This window comes from Alexandromys fortis, unplaced genomic scaffold (genome assembly GCF_014885135.2).
Source record: "Alexandromys fortis isolate MF-2015 unplaced genomic scaffold, M_Fortis_MF-2015_v1.1 scaffold_63, whole genome shotgun sequence".
NCBI lineage: Eukaryota > Metazoa > Chordata > Mammalia > Rodentia > Cricetidae > Alexandromys > Alexandromys fortis.
In genome coordinates, this window is record NW_026067953.1 from 9,957,577 (window position 1) to 9,966,487 (window position 8,911).

General features: G+C 48.2%; 1 long non-coding RNA gene across 1 annotated transcript in view; it reads left to right on the top strand.

Moving 5' to 3' along the window:
• The window catches only part of LOC126507280 (uncharacterized), a 17,951-nt gene extending 9,623 nt beyond the window's left edge, over positions 1–8,328 (top strand). The window contains exon 3 of the long non-coding RNA XR_007593469.1: positions 7,699–8,328. This is a non-coding gene — a long non-coding RNA (uncharacterized lncRNA). The remainder of the gene's footprint in view (positions 1–7,698) is intronic.
• The last annotated feature ends 583 nt before the right edge of the window (positions 8,329–8,911 follow it).

The window sequence follows — 8,911 nt, forward strand, 5'->3', positions numbered from 1 at the left end:
ATAATAGAAAAAGAGGATAGATTAGAGAAACATGGCAGTGACTGTGGCACCTTCCTGCTGGGGCATGGGTTGGCGGTACCCATTGGCCGTGTCTGTTTTCTGCCTCCTCTTTCTGTCCTCTCTGTCCTAGAGAAACCAGCTGACTCTTCCATGATGTCATCTGTAAGTTCTCCAGGGTGCTGCTGAGAAAGAGGAATTTCTGAGGGACTTGTGGAGGGAACGTCCCTTCCATGACTCTCTCCAAGACTCTGGTAGTGGTTAAGGGTTCCCACTCGTATGCAGGATTGAACATGTGCCTCTGTTGGTATGTGGCCATCTTCTTATAGATACCAGGAATATTAGATTCAGAGCCGAGCCTGCTCTCCAAATATGGTCACCTTCAGAAGAACTGGATTAGGATGTCAGTGCTTCTTTCAGGGGGAATATGCAAGCCCTAGGACCCACTAACTGTGGAGTCAGACCCCAGATGGCATAGCCTCGCTCTGTGGACCTGAAGCTGGAGACGGTGCAGCCAGCATTTCAGGTGGCTATGGTGCCGATGTGCTTGGTATTTAAAATTCACAAGTGCCCCACAACCCAGGCATTGAGACCACCCCCTTCCCCCGCTTAATCAGGGGCTCTCTATGTAGCCCAAGCTGTCCTCAAATTTAAAATCCTGCTTCAACCTGCAGGTCTGTGCCACCATGCTGGGACCGAGTACTTTTTAAACATGAGCTTGAGGCAGGGAGACGGTCAGACTCAAGACCACAGGATGTCCTAGGAGTAGAGTTGGGATTTGAGGTGGTGTTCTCGACACCTCGTGAAATTCCCTCAAGAACTGCCTTGCTGAGAATAAGGGTATAATGTACATATATATTTGCTGAAACATGCTGGGAAACCTTCAGACAGGCCACAGATACCACTGTGGCTGGTGCAAGCCCTGGCAAAGAAGAAAAACTAGGGTAATTCTTCATGGAAGAAAGGACCTCTTAAAGCCTAACAGACAGGGTTAGATTTCCTAGGGCAGAGACAGGGAGTGGGGGATGGGGACGAGGGAAGTGGGGATGGAGGTGGGGGGTGGGGTGGGTAGTGAGGACTGGGAGTGGGTGGTAGTCCATCTGGCTGATCCCAGCGCTCTTGTCTCTAGATGAGACAGGAAGAGGGCTGCTTTCACTGAGAATGCATGCCCAGGGAATCTGTGTGGACTTAACCTCCAGGCCCCACTCCAGTAGAAATGTACTTTGAAAGTTTCATTCCAATCACGAGTGGGAACATCTCAGCAGGGGGGTGGAAGCTGGAAGAAAGGGACCAGCTGAGGAGGCCCAGTGCCTTTCTCCTTCCCACGGATCCAGAGCCAGCCCGCATCCCAGCCCAGAACCCAGAGCACTGAGGGCAAAGCTGCCTGCCAAAGGCCGGCCTAGATCCATCCTAATGTCCAGAGTGGAAGACTCCCAGGGAGCCAGTCCCGCTGCTGGGGGCCTGTTGTCTGCGTCAGGTGGCCAGCTGTCACAGCTGAATGACATTTGACAATTGGATAATACTTGTATTTTTAGGCACGGGTCACAGCATCTTTTTTTCTACTGCCAGGTCCACCCCTACGCTGGGACTCTAAGGGACAGAACCTCTGGGTACCTAAAATTAGTGCTACAGTAAAAGATGGTGGGTGGTGTCTGCCAGGCTAGACACTGTGTCCTAGGGTGAGAAGACCGCTACCCAGGAGATGGGGGTCTCTTTGGTGTCTTGGCAGAGGATATGCCCTTGTGGTCCCGCAGGAGGGCCATACAGATTGGATGGGGGTGACTTGTGGTATGGGGGCAGGAAACAGGTGACCCCATCCAGCCAAGCCACCAGGATCAAGAGGAGCCATAAAATCCCACAGGTGGGCAGCTGGCATGAAGTGGAGTGAGGGATGAGCTCTGAGGGTTCTGGCCACGGAGGGATTCAAAAATAGAATGTCCATATTAGGGCCAGCAGTGGACAAAGCAGGGCTCCTCAACACTGACACTCAGCCTGCAAGGCTGGCTGGGTCTTTGTTCTGGGTGGCCATCTTCTCCATTTTTGGTCATTTAACAGCATTCCTAACCTCTGTTCAGAAGATGCTGACAGCCTTCCTAGCTGTGACAATTAATAATGTCCCCAGACATTAATAGATGTCTCCAGAACAGGGACATAAAACTGTCCCCAGGGAGTGTTAGGAGCACCTGTGGGCTGAATGGTTTGGGGAGAGAAGGGCCAACTACAGTGCTGGAGATGAATAATGGCCCAAGCCATGGAACAAAGGACAGGCCAACCCTCAGCTTGCCCTTGGTGCTGTAGTAGGGCCCTAGGGAAAGTATAGGGCTCCCCAGTGTTCTGCTCCCACAGGAAGCTGTAGCAGGCAAAAGGAGAGGCTGGAGGATGCTGGGAAGATCTGGGTTAGACATGGCAGGAACCAAGGCATCCTTGGTTTCCCCATTTGTGTGGTGGGGGTGTCTTACGATTTCTGTTGCTGTGAAGAGACACCATGACCATAGCAACTCTTATAAAGGAGAATATTTAATTGAGGGGGTGGCTTACAGTTTCAGAGGTATAGTCCATTATCATCAAGGCAGGGAGCAGGGCTTCTGGGAGTATGGTGGTGTGCAGGGAGGCACATTGCTGGAGAAGGAACTGAGAATTCTACATCTTGATCCAAAGGCACCAGGAAGTGAACTGACTCACTGGGCATTGCTTGAGCATATACGGGACCTCAAAGCCCACCTCCACAGTGACACACTTCCTCCAACAAGGTCATACTTATTTCAACAAAGGCACACCTTCTAATACTGCCAGTCCCTTTGGGGACCATTTTCCTTCAAGCCAGCATATGGGGTTAGAACAACTGCTTCTTCACAGAGGCCCTGCAGGGTTGACAGCATTTCTGTGCCTGGTATAGGCAACATCCGCCAGCATGGTTGCTGCTGCCATAGTTGGTTCTCTTGTCTTCCATCATGATCTGAACATGGCTCCTTCCACCCCCAAGTGCTGACACCTTCCCTTGGTCTCCTGAGCTCTCACTATCACAGGAAGCAGCGGGCACCTTATATACTAAGCCAGTGCAGATTTCCATTCTGCTGAGGAAACTTCTTGGCATTTGTCTCAAGATTCTGGCAATGCTGTCTTGAAAGTGTTTGGGAGAGAACAGGTGTGGCATGGAAGTCGCAGGTCCCACAGGTGTTTTCTCAAGGGAGGCTGTGACATGCTATGGCCAAGGGAATTTCCCAAGTGTTTTGCTATTATTGATTGTTTGATGAGAAAGACAACAGATTGCAGGGAAGGGTCTAGGCTGGACCAGAGCAGGAGGCAGCATCCAAGAGGACAGGACATAGTCTTGGGTGTGAAGCAGCATGAGTGGACATGTCTTGCTTTGGGCTCCAAAGAGGAATAAATCTCAGCAGAAGCACATCTATAATGGAAAGGAGGGGTGACAGCTCCCCCCAAACCAGGCACTTGAGAACCTCAGTGGTTAATACTGTCAACTTGACAAGATCTAGAATGTTGAGCAGGCAAACTCCTGAGCATGCCTGTGAAGAAATCTCTAGATTAGGTTAGTCTCTGGGCATGGAAGTTTCTAGAATAGATTGACTGAGGAGGAAGATCTATTCTGAGTGCAGATGGCACCATTCCATGGGCTGAGGTCTTGGTCTGCATAGAAACAAGAAAGAGAAATGAGTACAACATCCATCACTTTCTGTTTCCTGACTGTGGATGCCATGTGACTAGACACTTCACACTTCTGCCGCCATGCCTTCCCTGCCATGACAGACTGTATACCCTACACCATGCCTTCCCTCTGTGATGAACTGTGTGTCCTCTGTCATGCCTTCCCTGTGTGATGGACTGTGTACCCTCAAACTATGAGCCAGAATAAACCTGTCTTTCTTAGGATGCTGAGTTAGGTATTTTGTCACAATGACATCAGAAGAAACTAACACAAGGACAGAGTATTAGCCATCAGTGACTCAAAGAAGCGTGAGATGAGGCATTCAATACCAGCCATTGGTGGTGTGAGAGGGCCACGGACAAGCAGGTGTGTGCCTCCTTCCATGCTCTGGAAGCCCCATCATGACAGAGGATGATATAAATGCAACCTCTCTGGGGCACATGGTGGGAAGCAGCCTCATGGGGGAGCAAAAGCCGCTGGCTCCAGGAAGAAGGCATGAGACTTGGGCCCCAGGTGGTATGTTTATTTTACAATTGCTTTGTACTGAAGCCAGACTTGAAATGGTTATGCAGAGAGCCGTCACTGCAGGCAGTTAAATATTTACCCTCTCATTTAGCAATCTCAACTTTAACAGATAAAGCCCACTTCATCTATTACCTCTGCCAGGAGCAGCCTCAGGTGAGCCCATGGCAATTCCCCCCCCCCCCCAGTCACAAAGGGATGTCCCTAGAATGCCAGGCAGAGAAGCAGTTGTGTGGGCTGGAGCTTACCCACAGCAGGCCCAAAAGTGGTCACTGACAGAGGCAGGAGAGTTTGACCCCTGTCAGTCACAGCCTTTGGTTTCCTTCTTAAGTTAGCAAGTTTAACTTGCTGAGCCTCGCTTTCTCCATGTGTAAAATGGACAGAAAGGGGCTGCTCACTCAGGGCAGTGAAGCTGAACTAGATGGGGTGCCAGATACGTGACAACAATGATTGGGGGGAAGGGATTTAAACTGTGTGGGTTCAAATCCCTCCTCAGGCTAGGAGAAACTAGCTTGGTGCTCGGAGATGTTCAGTTCCTACGAACTCCAAAGTGGTTCTCATCCTGGCACATCGGGAAGCAAGCATGCAGAGATGCCTGAAAGTAGGGCCCCTTCCCTCACCGTTGTGAGCAGAGCAGGGATAAACATGGGTGTGCAAGGGCCTTTGTGATAAAGACCAGACCTCTTTGGGTGTCTGTGGGAATGTTTGGTTGGGTCATATGATGTGTGTGTGTCTGTGAAAATGTATGTTGGTATTTATGTGTGTGTTTATATATGTGTATATATATGTACATGTGTGTAAAATATGTATGAATATGTGTGTATGTTTATATGTGTGTGTATATGTATGTATGTGTGTGTGTATGGAGAGAGGAGAGAGAGAGTGTCTCACAATATCACCATGTAGCTTTGACTGGCCTAGAACTTAGTATGTAGATCAGGCTGACCTCTAACGCCCAGAGATCTGCCTGCCTCTGCTTCCTGAGTTCTAGGACAGCCAGGGCTGTCACACAGAGAAAATCTTGAAAAGCAAACAACAAAACAACAACAAAAACCAAGAGCGGTACATGTATACATGAATGTATGGATGGACGAGTCTGTGGATAAATGGGAAGACAAGCAGAGGATGGGAGAGTTAGTAGATGGACACGTGGGTGGGTGGATGGATTTATGGATGAGTGGATGGATTTGTGGATAGAGGAAGACAGGAGTGAATGTATGGATGAGTGGAAGAGTTGGTGGGTGGATGAGTAAGTGGGTAGAGAGATGGATGAATATATAAATGGATGAGTTGGTAGGAAGATAAAAAATAGGTGGATGGGTAGATAGGTGAATGGTTAGGGTACACTGTCACTAGAAGAATGAGTTGTGGATGGACGAGTGGATGGGTGGATGGAGGTGTAGATGTGTGTACGGATGGGTTTCTGGTGTGAGTGTATGTATGTATAGATTGATGGATGGGTTGACTGTTGATATGTGTATGAATGGATTAATGGATTGGTTACTGAGTGGATGAATAGATGTATGTATGTATGTATGTATGGATGGATGGATGGTTGTATGGATGGATGGATGGATGGATGGTTGGATGGATGGATGGATGGATGGATGGATGGATGGATGGATGGATACTAAGCCTTCTGTCATCTCCAGGGCTGAGACCATTGAGGAGTGTCTCTTCTTTCCTACCCCAGTCCCTAGAGCTGTCATTTTCTCCCACCTTTATCAATCTCAAAATGCTTCCCACTCAGCTTCATGGTGGGAACCTGTTCTCTTTCCAAACCACCCACAGAACTGGTCAGCTCTAGTCGTGAGAAAATAAGCCTGCCACTTAATCACCAGTGAAGTCAGTCGGGGACCCTTTAACAAAGAGATTTGTTCTGCTTTTATTTGTTGCTACAATGAAAAGCATGAAAAATTTAACAGCACCCTAATGGGGACCAGATGGAAGAGACACCAGCTTTCAGAGCTTCTCTGTCTCTCCCCCAGACCAAAGGTTCTTCTGGACAGTTGCCGGGACAGACTGCAGCCAGAGGCCTGCGCTTGCAGGGCTGCAGGTTCAGGTCCAGCTCGAGAATGTCTGTTGGGCTTCTCACTACAGTGGATCAAGTTGCAAACCTCTGGAACAATGGGGATGTCACCGTGGATCTAGATATGAAACTGGGGTCCTCCCAGGCTTTAGGCACACACCTTTGGGGTTTCCACTGAATGCTGCTGATTATGTCATAGAATTTCTACCCATAAAACCCCCAAGCTTTGAAAACCACAAAGGATTAAGCTTGATTTGGGTTTGTGTGGCACAATCATGAGCAAGGTCTCTGGGCCTAAATTTTCAGGTGCAGAAAAGAAGAGCCAAGGGGAAGACTCGTAAGGCTTGAGCAAGACCAAGCCTACAAGATCCGAACAGACACTTGCTTATGACCTCCTCATGGCTATGTGGGGAAGGGACCAAAAGTTGACTGAGAGACTTATCAGGCACATGGCCTGTTGTAGTGATAAGAGCGGAGGGGCTGCGTCCCCGGCACCCGGCCGCCCGCATGGCTAGCTTATGCCCGAAATAATTACATGGAAACTGTATTCTTTTAAACACTGCCTGGCCCATTATCTGTAGCCTCTTACTGGCTAGCTCTTACATATTAATCTAACCCATTTCTAATAATCTGTGTAGCCCACAAGGTGGCTTACCAGAGAAGATCTTAACCTGCATCTGTCTGGAGTGGGAGAATCATGGTGCCTCCTGACTCAGCTTCTTCCTTCCAGCATCCTGTTCTGTTTTCTCCGCCTCCCTAAGGGTTGGCCTATCAAATGGGCCTAGGCAGTTTCTTTATTAATAAGAAATCACTCCCACATCAGCCTGTGGGTCTCATATGGAATTTCTGAGGGGAATCTTTCAGATTATTAAAAAAAAAAAAAGCTTGCAGAGCGACTCACTATGGATCATACCAGCCTGCGGACATGCATGCATACAGTATACATAATTACTTTTTAAGTATTTGCATCTGTTATCATTGGGCTGGGGAGATGGCCCAGCATGTAAGAGCACTTGCTGCGTATGCCTAATGATCTGAGTTCCACCCATGGATAGAACTGGAGGTAGTGGCGGGCGTCTGTAATCCCAGCACTCCTGCAGGGAGATGGATAGTGGTATGTTACTTGTATTTTAATAAATAAATCTTGCCTGAAGACCAGAGGCAAAGCTAAAGCCACTAGACGTCAGGTAATAGTGACACACACCTTTAATCCCAGGATTTGGGAGACACTGGCAGATGAATCTCTGTGAGTTCAAGGCCACCCTGGGCTGCACAAGATCGATGCAGAAACAAATCCAGGTGGTGGTGCCTCACACCTTTAGTCCCAGCACTAGAGGGAATAAAAATGGGAGGAGAGAGAGGCTTAGTCTGCTTAGTCTGTGGTCACCCAGCCTTGGTAAAGGTAAGACTTCTCTAGCGGCTTGGCTGCTTTGCTTTTCTGGTTTTCGGGTTGAACCTCAATTTCTGCCTCAATTTTGTGCTACAGGGATGGGAGTCAGAGCCTGAAGAATCAGCAGGAAGCCCGTGGAGAGCCAGCCTGGAGGACTCAATGAGGGAATGACAAGGGCCGGCGCAGGCTGTGCATCCCCCATTACTAGAGCCTTCGCTAGGGTCACCCTCGTAGACCCCGGGGAGTTTCCACTGCACTAGAGTTCCACACCTCCCCCAGTTCCAATCATCTCCCCAGTACTCTCCCCTGATCCCTCCCCCGCCTACAGCCTGATACCTCCTATTTCCATCCCCACATGCCCCCAGACTGCCTGCAAAATCTATCCTATTTCCCCTTCCCAGGGAGATACATGTACCCATCTCCCTGCTTGAACCCTTGTTACGTAGCCTCTCTGGGTCTGTGGATTGTTGCCTGGTTCTCCTTTACTTTACAGTTAATATCCACTTATGAGTGAGTACGTACTGTTTGTCTTTCTGCATCTGGGTTATCTCACTTGGGATGATTTTTTTCTAGTTCCATTCATTTGCCTGAAATTTTCATGGCATTTTTAACTGCTAAATAATATTCCATTGTGTAAATGTATCACATTTTCTTTATCTATTCTTTTTTAAAGATTTATTTATTATGTATACAATGTTCTGCCTCCATGTGTGCTTGCATGCCAGAGGAGGGCGCCAGATCTCATTACAGATGTGGTTGCTGGGAATTGAACTCAGGACCTTTGGAAGAGCAGCCAGTGCTCTTGACCACTGAGCCATCTCTCCAGCCCCCTCTTTATCTATTCTTTAGTTGAAGTTGTTTCCAGTTTCTGGTTATTATGAATAAAGCTGCTATGAACATAGTTGAGCACATGTCCTTGTGGTGGTATGGAGCATCCTTTGGGTATATGCCCACGAGTGATATTGCTGGGTCTTGAGGTAGATTGATTCTCAATTTTCTATGGACTCACCATATTAATTTCCATAGTGGTTGTACAAGTTTGCACTCCCACCAGCAGTGGAGAAGTGTTCCCTTTGCTCTACATCCTTGCCAGCATGAGCTGTCACTTGTGTTTTTGATCTTAGCCATTCTGACAGGTGTAAGATGGAATCTCAAAAAAGTTTTGATTTGCATTTCCCTGATGGCTAAGGATGTTCAGCGTTTCTCAGCCCTTTGAGATTCCTCTGTTGAGAATTCTCTGTTTAGATCTACACCCCATTTCTAACTGGATTGTGTATTGACGTCTAGTTTCCTAAGTTCTTTATTATAT